This window comes from Petaurus breviceps, unplaced genomic scaffold (assembly GCF_028583685.1).
Source record: "Petaurus breviceps papuanus isolate PSGF00001 unplaced genomic scaffold, PetGlider_PUasm1.0 229, whole genome shotgun sequence".
NCBI classification, from domain to species: Eukaryota; Metazoa; Chordata; class Mammalia; order Diprotodontia; family Petauridae; genus Petaurus; species Petaurus breviceps.
This window is the reverse complement of record NW_027185903.1, coordinates 6,410,669-6,435,411: the sequence shown is the minus strand read 5'-3', so window position 1 is coordinate 6,435,411 and position 24,743 is coordinate 6,410,669. Positions and strand designations below refer to the sequence as shown.

Below are 24,743 nucleotides of genomic sequence, written 5' to 3'. Positions count from 1 at the left end.
ATCCAGATTCCCAATCTTGGTGTCCTTCTTGTCTCTTCACTCTCCTTCACCCTACATATCCAACCAGTTGCCAAATCTTTTCGAGTCTATCTCCATAACATTCCTCACATCTCTCCTTTCTCTTCGCTCAAACAACCACCATCCTATTCAAGCCCTTATCATCTCTCACATCTCTCACTTGAACTATCATGGTCGTCTTCAATTAGGCTTCCTGTCTCAAGTCTCTCCCCACTCTAACCCACTCACAGCTATCACAAAACTCAGATCTGGCCACATCACTCCCCCTCTCAAAAATTCCATTGACTTCTATCGACTCTAGGATCAAATTCAGCTAGGTGGAGCAGTGAAGGACATTGGGCCTAGAGTCAGGGGCACCTGAGTTCAAATCCAGTCTCAGACACTTACTAGTTGTGTGATCTTGAATAAATCACTTAATTTTAGGTTTTTTTCCAACTGTAGAATGGGGATAATAATAGCCCTTATCTCACAGGGTTGTTTTGAGTATCAAATGAGATAATATTTGTAAAGCACTTAGCACATAGTAAGCATTTTGTCAATGTTAGCAATTTTATGTTTGTCATCTTTTTCTGATTTCTATCTTTGTGTGAGTTAGGACATGTAAAAGGTTAAAGAACAGAACTATATGTAAATTCATCATTATAGGAAACTCCTGGGTAAAGAAACTCTATCAATGCTTTTCTACAAATGATAAAGTTAAAATTATTAATGACGACAATAACTTGCATTAATGTAGCATCTCAATGATCCTCGTAAAAACCCTGGGATGTAGGTGTTATTACTACCTCATTTTATAGATGAGGCTAAGTGCCTTGCCCAGGGTCACACAGTTAATAATTTTTTTTTTGAGGCAATGGGGGTTGAGTGAATTGCCCAGGGTCATATAGTTAGTTAAGTCTGAGGCTGGATTTGAACTCAGGTCCTCCTAACTCCAGGACTGGTGCTCTGTCCATTGTTCCACCTAGCTACCCCTTCAGCTAGTAAATGTCAGAGGCAGGACTTGAACCCAGATTCTCCTGATTCCAGGCTCAGTGCCCTGAACTCCTAATTAAGCAAATTCTGCACTATCATTTAGCTGCCTAGAGGAGAGCTCGAAAGACTTAGAGTCGTCTAAAGCACTGAGGCATAAAGTTACATAGCCAATACATATATCAGTGCAGAGAGAAGGTAAGTGACTTGCCCAGGGTCATACATCTAGTATATGTTTCTGAGGCAGGATTTGAACTCAGATCTTTCTGACTCCAAGTCCAGCAATCTCAGCACTGTGTCATCTAGCTGCCTAGACAAGAATTAGAAAGACTTAGGGACTTGCCTAGAGCACTGAGAGGTGGTTGATACATAGCCCTCACATATTACGGATCCATAATTGAAAAGTTTTGAGAACATTGATAGAGAGCATGGAGGACAGTGCTCAGTGCATAATTACAAACAAGCACCTCTTGACAAATCAAGCACCTCTTCTCTTCCAGGGGCTGTACCAGGACACAAAGCAAACAAAAGGAACAGTACTTGCCCTCAACAATGCACTTACCTTCTATCAGTGAAACAAAATGTACGTATATAAGTAGATATGAAATATATAAAGTCAAGGCAATCTTGGTATGTAAGCAAGATGTGAGTCATTAGCAAATGGAGGCAGCTGAGAGTACCTAAAAGCTTTGCAACTAGCTTGGATGTTTTTGTTTCATTGTGTCCAACTGTTCATGACCCCACTGGGGGTTTTCTTGTCAGAGATACTGGAGTGGTTTGCCATTTCCTTCTTCAGCTCATTTTACAGATGAAGAAGCTGAGGCAAACACAGTAAGTGACTTGTCCAGGGTCACACAGCTAGTAAGTGTAGGAGGTTTCTTTGAATGCAGGTCTGGTACTCCACTAAGCCACCTAGGTGCCCAGAGATAGGATGTGATAAAAGTAATGTTTTAGGAATCTCAAATTGATAGTAGTGGAAAAACAATCAGAGACAGGTTTGAGGGAATGAAGGTGTAGATTTAAGGACTGAATTCCTCTCTTTTCCTAGAATGAATCTAACTCTAAATTCAGTGCCACATGACCCTGGGAAAGTCACTAAATTTTGTTTGCCTCAGTTTCCTTATTTGTAAAATGAGCTGGAGAAGGAAATGGCAAACCATGACAGAAATGGGGTCACAGAGAGTCAAACATGATGGGAATGACTAAACAACAACCAAAAATGGGAAGCAGCAGAGCTTAGTGAACTAATGCTTGGAGTCAAATGTCATCTGAGATGCCTAACCATGGACAAATCTTGGGACAAGTTTTAAAAAATAATTCTAAACTTAACAAAGACCAAATAAAATGGGCTTTCCCATATATATAGTAACACAGAGGAAGAGTATTGTACATGAAGCTAAGTATCTCTATTTGTACTGCTCAATTTTCTTTTAAATACATAATAAATTCTACACCTAACTTTCAAAGCTATCCTACTTGTCGCCAATTCTTTCTGTCCTCCCTTCTTTTTGCTTCTGTGAAGGAAAAAGAGACAATTCAGTGGTCCTCTTTAGTTATTTTTTTCTCTTTCTACTCTCCTATCTCTATCACACTCCCCTGTAACTTTCTATCCCTAGTAGAAAAAGGGAAAACAAAGCCCTTGAAAGTCCCGAGGCAAGGTCTAATACTGTAAGTTATTGACAAGTAGTCCACAGGCATGGGTAAAATTACTGCAGAAATACATGAAGGAGTTACTTATATTTGTACATGTTCTAAAAGGCTATTTCTTTTTTTCTTACTTAATATTTTGTTTTCCCCCAATTACATGTAAAAACAATTTTAACATTTTTTCAAATTTTGAGTTCCGAATTTTCTCCCTCCCCCTTCCCTCCTCATTGAGAAAGCAAGCAATTTGACATAAGTTATACATGTGTAGTCATGCAAAACATATTTCCATGTAAGTCATTGTGTGGAAGAATAAAGAAAAAACCCAAAGAAAAATAAAGAAAAAGTATTTTTCATCTGCCTTCAGACTCTATCAGTTCTTTTTCTGGAGCTGGACACCACCTTTCATCATATGTCCTGCAGAATTGTTTTGAATCATTGTATTGCTGAAAACAGCTAAGTTATTCATAGGTTATCATTGTACAATTTTGCTGTTACTTTGTACAATGTTCTGGTTCTGCTCATTTTATTTTTCATCAGTTCATATAAGTCTTTCCATGTTTTTCTGAGAGCATTCCGCTCATCATTTCTTAAAGTACAGTGGTATTTCATCACAATCATGTCTCACAACTTGTTCAGTCACTTCCCAATTGATGGACATTCCCTAAATTTCCAATTCTTTGCCACCACTAAAAGAGCTGCCATAAATATTTTTGTACATATAGGTCCTTTTCCTAAAAGGATATTTCTTTTTTTTTTTTTTTTTAAGCAATCGGGGTTAAGTAACTTGCTCAAGGTTACACGGCCAGGTGTTTCTGTGTGGGTGCTAAGTGTCTGAGCCCGGGATTCGATCTCCAGGTCTTCTCAACACTGGAGCCGGTGATTTTACTCGCTGTGCTACTTGGCCGCCCCTAAAAGAATATTTCTTAAGAGGGTACCATCTAGACCAAGCGATGGCAGCAACCTGAGAGATTTCCCACAGAAGCACATGGAAGAGGCAGATGTGTGCATACATATTTAGCCTTTGATGGGAGTTCAATTCATGGGAGTTATTTTGTGGGTGACCTCAATTTCAAGTGTTCCTAAGTGCTGTAGTTCTGGCATTAGACTTTTAGGGAGAAGTTTTCCTCAACAGCATGCTGTTAGAGAAAGAAAAGTGACCCTGAAGATGAAGGAGAAAAGTCTTGTCATGGGAACAAGATAATCTAATTTTAGGAGAAAGAAAAACTAAACCCCGTTATTACCAGGAGTTATTTGGACTGTGCAAGGATCCACGGCAAGTGAATGTCTTATTCAATAGCCCCTAAGTTTCCTTTTTTTTTTTTTCCTGAGTCTTGATAGAGGAATGTGTAGGACTCACTGGAATTTAAAAGATTACTTCAGTAGCAACCCTAGTTCTGTTCCAGAGGTCGCTGATGGGGTATTTGAGTGTTCTGTGTATTTCTGCATCTGTTTATGGGCTCCAATGATTCTTTTCCTTCTTAGGAATTTCCTATGTGATGAAGTAACTGGCATCCCAAGTCTAATTTGTATATCCTACATTGTTAGCTTGCTTGGGAGTTAGGAAGATTTGGAGAGTTTTCCTGGATTTTCCTTAGGTGGAGGTGTAATACCAAAAAGACCAAATGAACATCTTGATGTCAAACCCCCAGGATCTGACTTTGTGTTAGCCCAGAGATTTTTGGGGTGGGGATAGGGGTGAAGCTGGGCTGTGGGTATATCTAGAGGAGGAAATTGAGGCTCAAGTGAATTAAATTGCTTGTTGCTCTCCAGAAATGACACTTCACCCCCCATCTCTGTATCCTTACACAGAAAAAAACTACATCATACCTAGAATGTATTTTCTCTTCAATTCTAAATCTTGGAATTCTTAGTTTTCTTCAAGGTTCAAGTCAAACACCATTTCCTACACGTAACCTTTATTAAAAAAAATTATTTCCTACAATTACATGTAAAAACAATTTTTAACATTCATTTACAATTTTTTTTTAAATTTCAAATTCCATCCCTCTCCTCTCCACTCCTCCCCCCCTCAAGAAAGCAAGTACTTTGATACCTGCAGTGGGGAATTTGTGACTCGAAGCAACATGTAGCCCTCTAGGTCCTCAAGTGTGGCCCTTTGACTGAACTTCCAAACTTCACAGAACAAATCCCCTTAATGAAAGGATTTGTTCTGTAAAACTTGGACTCAGTCAGAAGGCCGCACCTGAGGACCTAGAAGGCCATGTGTGGCCTTGAGACTTCAAGTTTCCCACTCCTGGGTTATATATATGCAGTCATGTAAAACGTATTTCCCGTCACACATAGCTTTCTTTTCTAGATACTGTCCTCAGCACAGCCACTCCACTTGGTAGTGCTCTTGGAATTACTTTGTGTGAATATTGTATTTATTTATCTATGTACATGCTGTTTTCCCCAGTTGGATGTAAGTTCTTTGAGGGCGGGAACTACAATGTTTTTGTCTTTGTATCACTAGCATTTAGCACAGTGCCTGGCACATAGTAGGCATTTAATAAATACCTATTTACTTGTATTGAAAAATTTCTCACACTGATGAAATCTAAAGTCTGGACAAAAATAAAGAAAAAATAAGTGCTACCAAATAAAACCACAACTAATGACCTAATCTCAAAGAATTTTATCATTTTGGGATATGTAGAAATAGTACAGAACTTCTTTTTCATGGCCACACGTGGAAAGGCATTATGACCAGGAGGCTGTGTTATTTTGCAAATAAAAATGTCAGCTATCTGAGGTGCAAAATTCCTACTCTGGAATAATATTAGAACAGGATGCATTAATTATTTTATATATATTTTTTAGAAATTGCTCTTTATTATCTGACTACTTGTGCTTAAGAGCTCTCTGCCTTACCAACTATAGATAAGGTGTATGCTAAGATAGAGGTCCTGAGTCTGCTTGCCCTGAGCATCCACAGGAATCATGCTGAGTGTATACAGCATCAACTCTACATTAGCATGGAGTGTACATGTCAGCGATCACACAGAGCCAAGGATAGAGGACATGTGGTCTCCAAGAGTATACTTGCATGGAACAAGTTCAGGCATCCTGCTGACTTCAAAGAGATTTAAAATGACTTTGGAGGTCAGTGATCTCTGGTTGTTTCTGCTGTTCCCACTCTCCCATGACCTTAAGACTTGTCCCTTTTGGGTGGTAATAACCAATTTCCATGTTAGTTGTTTTTTATTTTGGTTGGGATTTTATTTCTTCTGTTGTTGATCAACCACAGTTTTGCGTCCAGGGACTCAGACACTTGTATAAAACAGCATACCTTACATTGTTAGCAGTATAATCCTGGACAACAAAATGCTACAATGAAACCAGTTAGATTGGGCTGAATCTGAAATAAACTTTGAGAATCCATCTGTTCTCACTGACCAAAATGAAGGATATGACTGCCTCAGCTAGGAATGGGTACAAGCTAAATGTGAAGATTGAGGCTTAGCTACAGGGATAGCCACAAGGTGGTCATGGCTTAATTCTGAGCCTTTATATGGGAACCTATAATAATTTGCCTGGTCAGTGCTGTGTCCAAATCTTGAAGATAATTGGCTGTCAGATAGTTCCATATTGTCTTATATTTAGGTTATTTTCATGTATATGTATTCCCACTTAAAAAAAATCAGTTCTTTGAGACTAGGGCTTTTGTTTTCTTTAAATTACAATTCATTAAAAATCATTTTTAAAAGTGAAATTTTTAATATATTTTGAGTCTTTTAAAAAACTTTTGAATTTCAAATTCACTCCCTCTTTCCCATCTTCCCTCATTGAGAAGGCAAGTAATCTGATATAGATTATACATGTTCAGATATGCAAAATATATTTTCATACTAACCATGCTATGAAAGAAAACACCAGTTTAAAAAAAAAGAAAAAGTAAAAAAGTAAAAAAAAAGTATACTTCAATTTGCACTTGGACTTCAGTTCTTTTCTGGAGGTGGATAGCATTTTTTATCATTAATCCTCTGGAATTGTCTTGGATCATTGTCTTGAGAATAACTAAATTATTCACAGTTAATTATAGTAAAATATTGCTGCTACTGTGTACAATATTCTATTGGTTTTCTTCACTTCCCTTTGTATCAGTTCACATAAGTCTTGTCAAGTTTTTCTGAAAGTATCCTGCTTGTCATTTTTTTATACCACCATAATATTCCCAAACAATCATATACCACAACTTGTTCAGTAATTCCCCAATGAATGGACATCCCCTCAATTTCCAATTCTTTGCCACTACATCAAAAGGAACTGCTAGAAATGTTGTTGTATATATACGTAGTTTTGTTTTTATTTCTTTTACATATTTGGGATACTGACCTAGTAGTGGTATTGTGGGGTATGCAGTTTGGTTGCCTTTTGGTCATAGCTCCAAATTGCTCTCCAGAATGGTTGGATAAATTCACAATATTAGTGGTCCAGTTTTCTCATATCCTCTCCAACATTTATGTTTTCTTTTTTAAAAATAAATCATATTTACTGATCTGATAGGTTTGAGGTGGTGCCTCAGAGTTGTTTTAATTTGCATTCCTCTAGTCAATAGTGATTTAGAGCATTTTTTCTTATGATGACTATAGATAACTGATTTATTTTTTGAAAACTGCATGTTCATATCCATTGACAATTTATCAATGGGGGAGTGACTTATTCTTTTTAAAAATAATATTTTTTCTCCCCAATTACATGTTAAAACAATTTTTAAATGTTTTAAAAAAGTTTTGAGTTTCAAATTCTGTATCTCCCTCCCTTCCTCTCTTCACCCCTCCCTCCAATGGTAAGCAGTCGCATATAGGTTATACATGTTTAATCATGTAAAACATTTCCATATAAGACATTTTGTACAAGAAGACTTGAACAAAAAACAATAAAGACAAGAAGGAAGGAAGGAAGGAAAGAAAGAAGGAAAGAAGGAAGGAAGGAAGGAGGGAAGGGAAGAAGGAAGGAAGGAGGGAAGGAGGGAAGGAAGGAAAGAAGGAAGAGAAAACTAATATGTTTCAGTCTATATTCAGACAATATTCTTTCTCTGGAGGCAGATAGTATGTTTCATCATGAGTCTTTTGGAATTGTCTTGGCTCATTGTATTGCTGAAAATAGCTAAAGAATGACTCATATTCTTATAAATTTGACTCAGTTTTCTATGTATTTTAGTAATGAAACCTTTATCAGAGAAACTTGTTATGAATTTTTTTTCTGTTTTCTGTTTTTATTCTAATCTTGAGGCATTGGTTTTGTTTGTGCAAAACTTTTGAATTTAATGTAATAAAACTTATCTACTTTACATACTATAATGCTCTCTGTCTCTTGGTTAGTCATTAATTTTTCCTCTATTCATAGATCTGACAGGTAAACTATTCCATGCTCCCCTAATTTGCTCATATATCACCCCTTATGTCTAAATCATGTACCCATTTTGACCTTATTTTGGTATACAGTTTGAGATGTTGATCTATATCTCATTTCTGATGAACTGCTTTCTAGTTTTCCAAGCAATTTTTGTCAAATAATGAGTTCTTGTCCCCAAAGCTTGGATCTTTGCATTTATCAAACACAAGATTACTATGACCATTTGCTACTATGTATTTTGTACTTAATCTATTCCTCTGATCCACCATTCTATTTCTTAACCATTACTATATTGTTTAGAAGATTACTGCTTTGTAATACAGCTTGAGATCTTGTCATCTTCCTTCACGTTAAAAAAAAATTGATTCCCTTGGTATTCTTAACCTTTTGTTCTTCCAAATGAATTTCATTATTATTTTTTCTGGCTCTATAAAGTAATTTTTGGGCATTTTGATTGGCATGGCACTGAATAAATAATTTAGGTGGAATAGTCATTTATATTGTATAACCTTAGCCTACCCATGAGCAATTAATATTTTTTCCAATTGCTTAGGTCTGACAATTTTGTAATTGTATTCAAATAGTTCCTGGGTTTTCTTGGCAGGTAGACTCCCAAGTATTTTATATTGTTTACAGTAATTTTAAATCGAATTTCTCTTTCTACCTCTTGCTGAACTTTGTTGGTAATATATAGAAATACTGATAACTTATGTTGGTTTATTTTCTATCCTGCAATTTTTCTGCAGTTGTTAATTGTTAATTCTCAACTAATTTTTCAGTTGATTCTCTAGGATTCTCCATGTATACCATTATATCATCTGCAGAGTGATAGTTTTGTTTCCACATTGCTTATTTAAATTCCTTCAATTTCTTTTTCTTTTCTTATTGCTATAGCTAGTATTTCTAGTACAATTTTAGTGAGAGTACAATAGGATAATAGTGGTGATAATGGGAATTCTTGCTTCACCCCTGATCTTACTGGGAAAGCTTCTAGCTTATCACCATCACAAATAATCCTTCTTGATGGTTTTAGATAGATATTATTCGTCATTTTAAGGAAAGCTTGATTTATTCCTATGGTTTTTAGCTTTTAAAAAATGAGTGCTGTGTTATTTTCAAAAGATTTTTTTTCTACATCCATTAAAATAATCATATTGTTTTTGTTGGTTTTGTTATTTATATGGTCAATTATACTGATAGTTTCCCTAATATTGAACAGTCCTGCTTTCCAGGTATAAATCCTACCTGGCCATAGTGTATTATCTTTGTGGTATATTTCTGCAATCTCCATGCTAGAATTTTATTTTAGGTTTTTGCATCAATATTCATTAGGGGGAATTGGTCTATAGTTTTCTTTCTCTGTTTTATTCTCTTTGATTTAGGTATCAGCACCATTTGAGTCATCAAAGGAATTTGGTAGTATTCCTTCTTTGCACATTTCCCCAAATGGTTTATATAGTATTGGAATTAATTTTTAAGTGTTAAGTAGAATTCATTTAAGCATCCATTTGGTCCTCATGATTTTTTCTTAGAGAACATATTCATGACTTGTTCAATTTCTTTTTCTATGATAGGGTTACCTAAGTATTCTGTCTTCTATTAACCTAGGTAATTTATATTTTTGTAAATATTCATTTCACTCAGATTTTTAGATTTATTGACATATAATTGGTCAAAATTGCTCCTAAAATTGTATTAATTCTCTTTTCATTGGTGGCAAATTCACTCTTTTCATTTTTGATACTGGTAATTTGGTTTTTCTTTCTTTTTAAAATCAGATTAACCATTGGTTTATCTATTTTAAAAAGTAAAACCAGCTTTTTTAGTTTTAATTATTAGTGTAATGATTTTCTTACTTTCAATTTTATTAATCTCTCCTTTGATTTTCAGGATTTCCAATGTGGTATTTAATTGGGGATTTAAAATCTGTTCTTTTTCTAGGTTTTTGTTTTTAAGTTGCATGCCCAATTCATTGATCTCTTTATTTTATTGATATGTTTAGAGATACAAATTTCCCCTAAATACTGCTTTGTCTGCATTTCACAAATTTTAGTTGTGAAATATCATTGTTGTTATTCTCTTTAATGAAATTATTGTTTCTATGATTTGGTGTTTTACCCTCTTATTTTTTAGGATTAAATTACTTAGTTTCTAACTAATATTTAACCTGTGTTTCCAAGACCCTTTATTGAATGACATTTTTACTGAATTTTGATTTGAAAAGGATGTATTTAATGTTTCTTCTTTTCTGCATTTGGTTGTGATGTTTTTATGCCCTAATACATGGTCAATTTTTTGCTAAGTTCCCATTCAGTTTTCTCCAGAGGTTTATCTATCTAACTTTTAAAAAATTCTATTAATCTTGGGGGCTAGGCTGTGCAGTGAATAGAGTGCTGGCTTTGGAGTCAGGAGGACCTGAGTTCAAATCCGACCTCAGACACTTAACACAAAAAACTAGCTGTGTGACCTCAGGCAAGTCACATAAACTCAATTGCCCTACCTTCCCCCTCCAAAAGAAATAATTCTATTCATCTCCTTAACATCTTTCTTGTTTATTTTTTTTTTGGTTCAATTTATCTAGTTCTGAGAGGGCAAAATTGAGGTTCCCTGCTAGTTTGGTTTTACTGAGTATTTCCTCCTATAGCTCATTTAACTTTTTATTTAAGAATTTGAATGCCATGCCATTTGGTGTGTATATGTTTAGTATTGATATTATTTCATTATGTATGGTATCTATTAGCAAAACAGAGTTTCTCTGCTTATATCTTTTCGATTTATTTTTGCTCTTTCTAAGATCATAATTGCTATTACTGCTTTTTATTTTACTTCAACTGAAGCAGATTAGATTATGCTCCAGCCCTTTTATATTTACTCCCTGTGTATCTCTGTGCTTCAAATGTGTTTCTTGTAAACAGCATATTATAGGATTCTTTTTAAAAATACACTGTGCCATTGCTTCTGTTTTATGGGTGAGTTCATCCCATCGACATTCAGTTATTATTTCTAATTGTGTATTTTCCTCCATCCCATTTCCCCCCTTTTATACTTTTTTCTTCTCTCATTTTAGCCTGTCACTCCTCAAAAATATTTTGCTCCTGACCACTACCTCCTTTAATTTGTCCTCCCTTCTGTCATCACCCTCCCATTCTCTTATTTTTCTCCCTTCTTCCTTTCCTATAGGACAAGATAGATTTCTATACCCAAATGAATGTGTATGTTATTCCCTCTTTGAGTCAATTCCAATGAGAGTAAGGTTCAAACTTTGCCTTCCCCACCCTTACCTTCTCTTCCACTGTTAAGAGCTCTTCCTTTTATGTCTCTTTTATGTCCATTCTACCTGTCTCTTACTCCTTCTTTTAGTGCATCTCTTTTCTCCCCTTAATTTTAAAAAAATATCATCTCTTCATAGTCAGCTCACACTCTGTATCCTCCAAAGATGTATATTCCTTTTAACTGCCCTAATACTGTTAAATTTCTTAGGAGTTATAAGTATAATTTTCCCATGGAGGAATGTAAGCAATTGAATTGTTTAGACCTATTTTTTTAGATTTATCTTTTAGATCTTTTTTTTTCCTTATCGAATTTGCTATGATTTTTCTTTCCTATTTACATTTTAATGCTTCTCTTTAGTCTTGTAGGTGACAGTCAATTTTTCTATTTAGTTCTGGTCTTTTTATCAGGGATGCTTGAAAGTCCTGTTTCATCAAATATCCATTTCCCCCTTGAAAGATTATATCGAGTTTTTCTGGAAAGATTGTTCTTGATTGTAATCCTTGTTTCTTTGCTCTCTGGAATATTACGGTTTACTCCTCTGATCCTTTAATTTAGAAGCTGCTAAATTTTGTGTTATCCTGATTGTAGCTAAATGGTATTTTAATTGTTTCTTTATGGCTTTTTGTATTATTTTTTCTTTGATTTGGGAGCTCTAGAATTTGGCTAAAATATTCCTGGGAGTTTTCATTATGAGATCTCTTTAGGAGGTGAATGGTGGATTCTTTCCATGCTATTTTACTCTCTAGTTTGAGGAAATCAGAACAGTTTTCCTTGATAATTTTTTGAAATATGATGTCAAAGCTCTTTTTTAGATCATGGTTTTTCTGGTAGTCCAATAATTCTTTGGTTCTCTCTCCTTGATCTATTTGCCGAGTCAGTTGTTTTTGCAATGATTTATTTCATATTTTCTTCTATTTTTTGTTTTTGACTTTGTTTTTATCATTTATTGATGTCTCATTAGTTTCCCAATTCTAAGTTTTAAGGAATTTTCTTCAGGGAGGTTTTATACCTCATTTTCCATTTGGCCTATTTTACATTTTAAGGAGTTTTTTTCTTCAGTGAATTTTTGTGCCTCTTTTACCAAGTTCATGAATCTTTTTTTTAAAAAAATGATTTTCTTTCATCACTCTCATTTCTTTTCCCAAATTTTCCTCTAACTCTCTTATTTGGTCTTAAAAATATTTTTGAGTTATTCTGGGGATTCTTTTTTGGGCCTATGACCAATTCCTATTTTTCCTTGAGACTTTGGAGGTAGCAACTTTGACTTTGTTGTCTTCTCATTTGTGTTTTGATCTCCCTGTTGCCATGGTAACTTCCTATGGTCAGGTTCTTTTATTGTTGTTTGCACATTCTTTTTTTTTTTTTAAGCAATCGGGGCTAAGTAACTTGCTCAAGGTTACATGGCCAGTTATTTCTGGGTGTGGTGCTAAGTATCTGAGCCCAGATTCAATCCCAGGTCATCCCAACTCTGGGGCTGGTGCTCTTACTCTCTGTGCTACCTGGCTGCCCCATTGTTTGCTCATTCTTCCAATCTATTTCTTGAATTTTAGCTGATGTTATTTAAATTATTATTAATATATTTTTTTGCCTTTTTTGGAGGGCAGAAGGTAGGGCAATCGGGATTAAGTGACTTGCCCAAGGTCACATGGCTAGTTTTGTGTGTGTGTGTGTGTGTGTGTGTGTGTGTGTGTGTGTGTGTGTGTGTGTTAAGTGTCTGAGGCCAGATTTGAACTCAGGTCCTCCTGACTCCAGGGCCGGCATTTTATTCATTGCACCACATAGCTGTCCCTTAAATTATTTTTTAAATCATTTTCTAGAAACCACAAAGTTCTGAATGTAGGGTTCATTTTTCCTTTTAAATAGCAACCACTGAAAATGCAGAAAACCAATTACAAAGAAAATCCAAAAGCCTCATTTGCCTAAAAAAAGTATATATGTTTACAATATTTTTAATCTTGTAACAAAGACAAGCTCACATATGCACTTGTATCTAGCTTAAGGCAGGAACCTTAGTCACTAAAAAAAATCACTAAACATTTACGATATCACATTTAAAAAAAGACATCATCCAAAGTATGTTCAAAATGTTCAGTTTAAACAGGTTGTCAGAAAGCAAGCTACTACCCCCTTAGTCATCTAGTGTTTCAGTACAAACCTTAAGAGATGGCTTTTTTTTCTAAACAGGAGCCCCTATTGTTCCACCTTTCACAGTATAATGGTTCAAACCAGAGATGTGGATCCAAACTTGACACGTCTGCACCAAAGCTCACAGGCTTTGCTAGGAGTGGGGGTAGTCATCATACTTGGTTAAAGCTTTACAGGAGAATGAGGGATTCTTGTCTCACAGCTCAGCACAGCTAAAACTGAATATGACTGTCTGAAGGGGATCCTGGGATTCACATAAGGGCTGTGCTGCCTGATCTCCTGTGAATCGGTCTTCTCTGGACAGTGGTTGGGCCCTCCTGCTTCCCCACCCAGAGAATTATACCCGTCAAAAAAGGCACTGAAACAAATTCTTAAGAATCCAGATTCATTCTCTGAACTCAACTGCTTCTCACAAGACAAGTGTCCATCATCCTCACATCAGTCCCATTCTAATTAATCAGTAATTCTGACTGAAGCCTAAGGCAGAGGCTACATCTAAGAATAGCAAATGACACTAAGAGGTGACAAGCTGAGTCATTATAGGATTGGGACATCAGGAAAGAAAATCGAAACTGCCTGTCATGGGTTCTTACTGGGCCTCTGTCCCAGAGGTCTAACTCGGTGGCATAAAATACCAGCATACACAGGTACAGGGAGAAGGTCAGTCTATGTGGAGGCTGGGGCTAGCAGTTGCCCAGTCAGAATGTTAGGAAAATAACACATCCTAAGTTGCCCTTTCTACATCTCTTTGGGTTTAATCCTCCACTCAGTTTAATCCTCCTCTCAGGTACTGAGACTCTTCTTTTTACAAAATTAATACACTTCAGTTGGTAAGGAATCAAAACATTTCCCCTCACCCCTGTTCCCTTGCCCCTAGTCCTCCACTCCTTTCTTCAGGAGATAAGCCATGTCTAACAATTTGACCCTTGAGTTCCCACTCCCATCCTACCCTTTAGCCAAAATTTACTCATAACTTATCTGTCTGTCCCCAAAACTTGCTCCACCTCCCCTCCCAGAACAGTGTCCTTCAACAGAGTAAAGTTGGGGAGAAGAGAGGAATCAGGGGTACCAAGAGGCCACCTAGGAACTGATGACACGTCCTGACCAGGTCTCATTTTTGGTACCTGGTGCCAGGTGAGTGATAACAACCTCCACAGCCTAGTGCTTCTCATTCTTTGGTGGAATTGAACACATTTTATAGGTGAATTCATCTCTTTTCATAGGCATGTATTCTCCTTCAATATCAGAGATATGAATGAAGATGTCTGGGTCACCCTTAGCTGGTGTAATGAAGGCATGCTCCTTGGGGCAGCAAAAGAATGAAAAAGTCCTGGTTTACCAGGTTGGCAAGGAGCTGGGAATGAGGTATCCTCTCATGGGAGATGATGAATGGTCCCTTTCCAGGGGACCATAAACATTCCGAGAGAGGCTGGATGGGTGGGGGACTTTGGGGGTTGGGGAGGCTCCTCTGACATAATTTACCTGAAGCTGTTGTTCCTGGGGGTGCAAACAGCTCGACACAGCCACAGCCAGGGGTGGACAGTTAATTTGATGTTAAAGTTGTACTCTGCTCATAGCTTGGAGAGGAAACTATCCCACGTTTCAAGTTTTTTGTACTGCTGTTTTCAGAGCTAGTTCTGGGGATTAGCTGCTGCATGGTCACAGACTGTTGTTGTTATTGTTCATTCTTCATTCTTTTTTTTTAAATGTACTCTTGGCTCTATCCTCATCCACAGTTTCCTCTTTTTTTTTTTAACAAATGGTTTATTAACTTCTAGTTTACATTATCCATTTCCGCAAGATTTTGAGTTACAAATTTTCTCCCCATTTTCCCCCTACCCACCACCCCAAAATAGCGATCCCACTGGATATCCCCTCCTCCAATCTGCTCTCTCCCATATCTTCTCCCATACCCCCTCCAACTTTCCAGTAGGGCACGGTGGATCTCTATGGCCCAGTGCCTGTATGTCTTATTTCCCAGTCACATATAAAATAATATTAATAACAGTATATATATATATATATATTAAACATTTGATTTTAAAACTTTGAATTCCAGATTCACTCCTTTCCTCACTTGTCACACCTTACTGCAAAGATAAGCAGTTCAGTATAGGTTGTACATGTGTAGCTATGCAAAACATTTCCATTGTGGATATATTGTAAAAGACTGACTATATTTCCCTCCCTCCTATCCAACCTCCCACTTGTTCTATTCTCTACTTTGATCCCATCCCTTTTCAAAAGTGGGTGCTTCCAACTTCCCTCCCCACCAGCCTGCTCTCCTTTCCATCATTGCCCCTCTCATCCCCTTTCCCCCCACTCTCCTGTAGGGTGAGATACTCTATTTAGTGTGTATGTCATTCCCTCCCTAAGCCAAATTCATTGATAATAAGGTTGACCCATTCCCTTTTGCCTTCCTGTTTTTCCCCTCCATTGTAACCATTTTCCCTTGCCTCTTCTATATGAGATAGTTTACCCCATTCTGTCTCTCCCCATCTCTTCTCATTATATTCCTCTCACCTCTTAATTTCACCTTTTAAGTATCATCCCTTCCTATTCAATTGGTCCTGTGCCCTATACCTGTACACATATATACACACATTCACACACGTATTCATGCGCCCATATACCCTCTTATATAGACATACGTATGTATGTATACATACACACACACACACACACATATATATATATATATACATTTCTATTCCTTTCAACTATTCTCATATTGAGAAAAAATTCATAAGTTTCAATTATCGTTTTTCCATGTAGGGATGTAAATAGTTCAACTTTGATAAGTTCCTTATGATTTCTTTTCCCTGTTTACCTTCTCATGCTTCTCTTGCTTCTCGTATCTGAATGTCAAATTTTCTATTCAACTCTGGTTTTTTCATCAAGAATGCTTGAAAGTTCTCTATTCCATTGAATGACCATATTTTCCCCTGAAACACGATACTCAATTTTGCTGGGTAGGTGATTCTTGGTTTTAATCCCAGCTCCTTTGACCTCCAGAATATCCTGTTCCAAGCCCTTCAATCCCTCAGTGTAGAAGCTGCCAGATCCTGGGTTATCCTGATTGTGTTCCCACAATTTTCAAATTGTTTCTTCCTGGTTGCTTGTAATATTTTCTCCTTGATCTAGGAATTCCAGAACCTGGCTATAATATTCCTAGGAGTTTTCTTTTTGGGATCTTTTTCAAGAGGTGATTGGTGAATTCTTTCAACCTCTATTTTGTCCTCTGGTTCTAAAACATCAGGGCAATTTTCCTTGAGAATTTCTTGAAGGATGATTTGTAGGTTCTTTTTTTTTTGATCATGGCTTTCAGGTTGTCCAATAATTTTAAAATTATCTTTCCTGGATCTATTTTCCAGGTCAGTGGTTTTCCCAATGAGATATTTCACATTGCCTTATATTTATTCATTTGCTTGGATCTGTTTAATAGTATGTTGATTTCTCATAAAGTCACTAACTTCCCTTTGCTCCAACCTAATTCTGAAGGAATGATTCTTTCCAGTGAGCTTTTGAGATTCTTTTTCCATCTGTCAAATTTGGCTTTTTAAGACATTCTTTTCCTCATTGCCTTTTTGAGCCTCTTTTGCCATTTGAGTTGGTCTATTTTTAAGGTGTTATTTTCTTCAGTCAGGTTATTAACTCTCATTTTATGATTTTCTTGCATCATTCTCATTTCTCTTCCCAATTTTTCCTCCACTTCTCTTATTTGATTTTCAAAATCCTTCTTAAGATCCTCTATGACCTGTAACCAGCTTGTATTTTTCTTGGAAGCTTTTGGTGCAGGAGTTCTGACTTCATTGTCTTCCTCCTGTTCTGTGCTTTGATCCTTTTTGTCCCCCAAATAGGAATGTAAAGTTGGGTTGCTCTGTTTGCTTTGCTTCCTTTGCCTGCTCATGTTGCCACTCAATTACTTGACTGTTTTTTTTTTTTTTGCCACAGTAGAATTCTGCTACCAGAAATGGGAGCTTTATCCCAAATGCTGGGGTTTTCTCAGCTCCTAAAGGTATTAGTTGGGTGCCCTCTCTGAAGCTTCCACACACTCTGGCAAGCTGATCACACACCCCAGGACCTCCACCCTAGACCACAATCCAGATCCAAGCAGGTTAAAGCAAGAGCAATTACCCCTCAGACCGGTTGTTTCGTCCCCCAACAATCTGCAGGCCAGGAGCTGAAGCTGCCACATGGCGGTGGCTGCACGGCCATGGCGCCTCAGCAGTTTCTCCCTCCAGGGGATAAAGGCCGACCGCACTCCCAAATTACTGGATTCCAAAGTCCACACTGCACTGACCTCTCACTTTGTCCTTAGCATCTATGGGTTGATAATTCTGGAAACCTCCACAGCTGCTGGTGATCTGAAGTCCCTCCAGCCAGGGCTGGTGGTGGCCTCCCTGAGGCTAAAACTTCCAGCTCACTCAAGGGCTGAGGTCAGCTCCCAGAGCACTGTGTTGGCTGCTTCCTGCCAGCCTGTCGGGCTGTCTTCAGCAGGAGGTTAGCTTCTCTGTGTCATTTTGTGGGTTTTGTAGCTCCAAAGTTTGTTCAGAGTCACCTATTATATGAATTGGAGGGGGTGGAAGCATAGCCATGCAGAAGTCCTGTTTCTACTCCTCCATCTTGACTCCACAACCCACCTCATCCTTCATTCTTGAAGAAGACCAATGCCATCTAAAGGGTGACATCTTAACTCGCAAGTGAATAGAATTTAAGTGAAGAAGGGCTATGTAAAGTCATCAGCCTCTCTCTCTCCTCCAGAGTCACTGAAGCTCACTAGAAAGACATAGGTCAAGACTACTTGTGCTGGTCACACTTGTGTCATAAGAATAGGTAATATGTGAAGGAGGTAACTATGTATGGGAGAGGGAGATATTTTAAGCAAGGAGACCAATTATGAGGCTGCTAAAATAATCCAAATAAAAGATGATAGAGGCACACCCTAGTTTAGTGACTTTGAAAGTGTGGAGAAGAAGATGGATGTAAGAATGTTTTTAAGTAGAATAAAGGTGGCTTGACAAGTGATTGGTATGGGGATGAGGGAGGAAGAGGGAAGAGTTAAGGATGACTCAGGTTTTGAATGCTGGTAATTGGAAGAATGGTGTGGCCCACAGAAGAAAGAAAAAACCTTGAGGGAGGAGTTGCTAGAGGAGTAAGGGTAGGAAGATAATGTGTTCCATTTTTAGATATGTTGAGTTTGGGATGTCACTAAGATGTCTATGAAACTGGATATTGGGAGAGATATTAGGGCTAAATATTGTAGCGGCAACCACACTGGCACACCCTGGATGGCTGCTAGCACAGGTAATTAGATCCACTTTACTAGGAAAGATAGCTGTTCAAGGGGTCAACAATCTTCTTTAGTTACATTCACTAGTTCAGGGGAAAAGTCAGCACCCTGAATTTCAGCGAAAATACAAACAGAGAAATAAAGACCAACAGACAGGGTTCTGACTGTCTGAATGAACTATACACTTTACATACATTCCTGGATTGAGGGAGCCTTTACATCTGAGCAGGCAGGGAGCTCTGAACATGTGGTCACTCAGAATCTCGACCAGGGAATCACAAGTTCTCATAAGTGAGCCCCCAAAGCAAAATACCAACTCAGAGTGTATACTTCTCAGAGCCAGAAGCCATCACAACCCTCCTGACTCAGAGCCTAATTGGAAATTAGCAAAAGGTGTGAAAGCCTTCCTACAAGCAAGCCTCCTCAAAGTAAGCTTCCCTTAATGGGCTCCATGTCAGGCCTATTAATAGACAGGGAAGATCTTGAATCCCATTAACATTACAGATATGTAGATTTTGTTATTTGATTACAGAGATTATTGAACCCATGAAAATTGGGATCAATAAGAAAACAAGCAAAAGAAAAGAAGAGGAACCTAGATAAAACCTTCACAATAAGATGAAGACAGATGCTGATCCAAAAATGGAAACTGAGGAAGGGCAGTCAGATAGGTAGAAGAAAAAACAAGAATGAGTAGCATTCAAAGGTAGAAGAATATATAGTTGGACAAGTGAATTATGGAATCAATACTGTAAAAGGAAGTAATGCCACAGTAGAGGTCATGGATTAACAGGGCAGGAGTGAAGGGACTAGAAGTCAAAAGGAATAACTTTAGGAGGAATGAGGGAGGGAGGTAGAAAGTTATGACCAGAGAAGGAGTATAGAGCAAAGGGAGAGAAAGAAAAGGGGAAACAATTCAGAAGGCTTTGCTCTCTTGCTCAAACAGAAAAAAAATACTATGGATTTCTTGGAAGAAATAGATTTCTTTATTCAGTCAAAATCTTTAATAGAGTATTTTGAATAAGGCTTTCGACTTCATATGAAAATGTAGAGAGAACCAACTTCTGAGAGCCAAGATGTAGGAATAAACAGTAAATCATTGTAACTCTCCCCTATTCATCTCCAAACAACCATAAAATAGTGCCCCAAAACAAATCCAGCAAAAAGATGGGGTAAAATAATATTTTAGCCCAAGAAACTTGGGGGATTGGCAAGAAAGTTCTCTCTCATTTGAGTAAATGGGGAATGATTTCCAGAACAGGGCGTGTCCCGGCAAACTGGCAGCAAGCCTCACCTCAGCAAACCAGTGAGACTTCATGAACCCCAGTATGGTGGAGCAGGCAGAAGCCAGCACCAGGACCCGCCATGTGCCTTAGCATAGCCAGAGGGGCTCATAGACTCCAGCTCCTAGGATCACCACATACTTCATTGTAGCTCTAGGCAAACAGGCATCCTCTAACATGAAAAGAAAATAGGATAGACCTTCACCTGCTTCAGGGAAATGCAGAAACACTCCCACTGGGCATCAGGATTTGCCAGATACCACCACTAGGACACCAGATCAGTACCAGGTAACCTACTAGCCTCCAGCAGCACCAACCACCCACCCTCACTCCCTCAGCACAGCACTAGACATAAGGGTCCCCTGTGGACTGCAGAGCAACATCAACACAACACTAGGTAAACAAGCAGAGCCTCCAGTCATTGGCATATGAAGCCAGAGACAGTGCCCCTTCCTTTCTGGGAGCAGAGATTAAATTTAAAAGAAAGGAAAAGGGCCAAAAAAAAGATGGGTAAAAAACAACAACAACAAAAGAATATGAACATAGAAAGTTATTATGGTGACAGGGAAGAGTGACACACAAATTCAGAAGAGGAAAATAATAATATAACACCTACGGGCAAAACTCTAAAGAAAAATAGGTAATAGTCTCAAGTCCAGAAGGATCTTATTGAAGGGCTCAAAAAGGAGCTTAAAATCATATAAGGGGTGGGATTGGCAATAGGTATTGATTGAACCTTGTTCTCATCAGTATGGGCTCAAAGAAGGAATCATATACACAATCAGTTATATCTATCTTGCCAGACAGAGAAGTAAGAGGGGAGGAGATTGGGTAAAGTGGGGTAGGGTGGGGACTGACATAAGGGAGGACAGATCAGGGGAGGTGGTAGACTGAAGCATCTCTGGTGAGGTGGGACAAGGTGAAAGGAGAGAGGACAAACAGGAAGAAGAACAGGATGGAGGGAAACACACAGGTAGTAATCATAACTGTGAATATGAATGGGATGAACTCTCCCATAAAACAGAAGCGGATACCAGCATAGATAAAAAATCAGAATCCTACTAAATGTTATTTATAAGAAACACACCTGAAGCAGAGACACACACATAGAGTGAAGGTAAGGGACCAGAACAGACTCTATTACACTTCAGTTGAAGTAAAAAAAAAGTGGGGGTAGCCACCCTGATTTTAGACAAAATAAAAACGAAAATAGACCTAATTAAAAGAGATAAGGAAGGAAACCACATCTTGCTAAAAGGTACCATAGATGATGAACCAATCAAATTAGAAGAGCAAGGAGTAGACTACCTGTCAGATCTATGGGAAGGGAAAGAATTTACCAAATTAATCAAATTGACCAAACAAGAGATAGAGAACATTATGAAATGTAGAATAGATAATTTTGATCATATTAAATTGAAAAGCTTTTGTACACACAAACCAATGCAACCAAAATTAGAATGAAAGCAGAAAGCCGAGAAACAATCTTTATAGCAAGTATCTCTGGTAAAGGCCTTATTTCTCAAATATATAGAGAACTGAATAAAATCTGTAAGAATACAAGCCATTTCCCAATTGATAAATGCTCAAAGTATATGAACAGGCAGTTTTCAGATAAAGAAATCAAAGATATCTATAGGCATATGAAGAAGTGCTCTAAAACACTTTTTATTAGAGAAGTGCAAATTAAAATGGCTCTGAAATACCACCTCACACCAATAAGATTGGCTAATATGACAAACAAGGAAAATTATAAATGTTGGAGAAGATGTGAGGAAAATTGGGACATTAATGCACTGTTGGTAGAGGTGTGCAGTGATACAGCCATTCTGGAGAGCAATTTGGAACTATGCCCAAAGGTCAACCAAACTTTGATCCAGCAATTCCACTGCAAGGTCTGTATCCCAAAGGGGTCATAAAAAAGAGAAAAGGACCTACATGGGCAAAAATATTTATAGCAGCCTTTTTTGTGGTGGCAAATATTGAAAACTGAAGGGATGCCCATCAATTAGGGAATGGCTGAAAAAGCTGTGGTATGTGCATGTAATAGAATACTATTGTCCAATAAAAATGGTGAACAGACAGATTTCATAAAGACCTGGAAAGATTTGTACAAACTGCCTGTTCATATACTAACTAAGCAGAACCAGGAAAATGTGCATAGTATCAGCAATATCTTTTGATAATCAACTATGAATGACTCAGCTTTTCTCAGTAAGGATCCAAGATAAGTACAAAGAACTCACGAAGGAAAATGCTATCCATATCCAGATAAAGAACTGATGGACTCAGAATGAGCATCAAAGCATATTTTTTTCACTTTATTCTTCCCCATGGTTTTATTTCATTTTTATCTCTCTTCTTCCAAAACTGTGAAGAACATGGAAATATGTTTTACATGATGGCACATGTATAAACCATATCAAACTGCCTACCATTTTCAGAAGAGTGGAGGGAAGGGAGAAAGGTAAAAATGTGGAACTCAAAATCTTGTAAAAATGAATGCTAAACTTTTTATATTTAATTGGGGAAAAATAAAATACTATTTAAATTAAAAAAATAAAATTCATTCCAAAACCACTAAAAAAAAAGTAGGAAAACCATATGACTAGTTTCAAAATGAGAAAGAATTCTCAACAAAGAAGAAATAAAATTAATTACAACTACATTTCAATAAAAAAACTCCAGCAACTTAAGTGAAATGGATGACATTTATAAAACTGCAAAATGCTAGTATTAATAACATAAAATATAGTGAAAAATAATCTAAGCTCAGAAAAAGAATTTAAACAAGCAAAACATGAACTCCCAAAGGGAAAAAAGAAACTAGAGCCAGATGGACTTAAAAGGAAATTCTATCAAATATTCAACAAACAATTAACTCAAATAGCACATATTGCAAAAATAGGAAAAACAAGATTATCTACCATTTTTTTCTACGATACTAAAACTGTCACACTTAAATGAAGGAGAGCTTAAATATATACAAACCAATGTCATTTGACATAGTTCAAATAGGTCTTGGTGTATCTTGGTATCTGTCTTGGTGCTTGCAGAAGGATCTTCCCAACACAAATACGATAAAGAAAAGAAAAGAAAAGAAAAGAAAAGAAAAGAAAAGAAAAGAAAAGAAAAGAAAAGAAAATCAAGTCTCCCTTCCCAGAGGAAAATCTTGATCCTTTGCAGCAGAAGCATCAGATAACCAACTGACTGGTGGGTCCATGTGGCCTGTAACACTCTTTAGTACAGACCAAATCAGATTCAAATGTAATTGCGAAATGTTTAACCAACATTATAACTTAAAACTGTCAATATGCAGCCTACTGAGATCCTCATATACATTTTAGTGATCCCCCCACCCCCTTGCCATTTCTATTTCAGTTTGACATTCTAGATATCTGTATCTAGTATCGACTCTTTTCCATCAGAGAGTACCTCTACTTTGGATCCATGGACACAGACATATCTAATAATTGATGAACGTAAGAAGGAAAACAAAGTCAAACTTCCATTCTCAGAAGGAAAGTTTAGTTCCTACAGAAATTCCAGATTATGTGGATCTCTATCAACAGGGATTAAGGACCTGGAGTTACTGGAAATGATCCCCTTTAGCCTTTACTCTTCCCATGAGAAGACAAACTGTCCTGGGTAAAAACTCTTCTATCATCTCTTCAGTAAAAAAGTCCATCTAATTAGAGGCTGAATAATATTTGCAAATAGTCCTTTTTACACAGGACACACCAAAATCTCCCTAGTAATCCCTAGTAAATCCAAGCAGATTTTCTCTGGGTTACTATACCAAAATACCTTTGAGATTTATTCCCATTGGATCCCTGCCTCTGAAAGGACCATCTAAACTGAGCTTCTAACTCACTCTTTTCCTTACCTTAAAGAAAGTACACATAAAAAAGCCTTCAAAGAGCTATGGCGCTCCTCAAAAAAAAAAAGGATAATCCATGTAGGATTGATTACATGGGGTTTCTAGGCCAGCAGGCAAATTTCGTCCCATGGACCTGCAGTACATAACAATCTCATATAAGTTGTCCAGACTCGTGGCACAAATAAGGCAGGTATAGGATGGTTTAAAAATAAAATTTTAAAAAAGAACAGTAATAAACTATCATGGTGTGCTCTAGAAAAACTGCTATGTATTAGTATTTTAGGTATGAAAAATTTATACTTCTCATATTAGCTGCAAAACTCATACTAAGTATGATAATATAATAGTTATCAGTATATGAGTTGTCATGCAAGCAAAGGTTACTTTTGAAAAAATTGACCTGATGTATAAAGAAACAATCAGAAAAATTTGACTTGTTCAATTTCAGTCTAAGACAGGGCACAAAAATACTGAAAACCAGGGTAGCAAAAGTCCTGGGTGGATTATCTCTCCAGGGGTCTCTGCATATGTGAAGGGCTAAATATTTATTCAGGATAAAACTCCACAAGTAGCTTGGGGTGTGGAATGATTATCCTAACTCACATTCACATTCATGCTAGCAGGCTGGGTCTCCAGAGCTCAGCTGCTACTTTGGAAGCATCTTTCTAATGTTATAGGTCATATATGTTATTGCCCTTACCAGTGTGTTTACCCCTAGTGATTGTTACCTGATATCAATTGGTTAATTAATCAATAAATTAGGGCAGCTAGGTAGTGTAGAGGATAGAGTGCCAAGCCTGAAGTAAGTAAGACCCATCTTCCTGAGTTCGAATCTGAGCTCAGATACTGACTAGCTGTGTGACCCTGAGCAAGTTGC

The 24,743-nt window shown here is 37.3% G+C and overlaps 1 protein-coding gene and 1 pseudogene across 5 annotated transcripts in view; both read right to left on the bottom strand.

Moving 5' to 3' along the window:
- The window catches only part of SLC1A3 (solute carrier family 1 member 3), a 202,322-nt gene that overhangs the window by 147,951 nt on the left and 29,628 nt on the right, over nucleotides 1-24,743 (bottom strand). The window lies entirely within an intron of this gene.
- LOC138167224 (calcium-regulated heat-stable protein 1 pseudogene) lies at nucleotides 14,427-14,885 on the bottom strand (annotated as a pseudogene).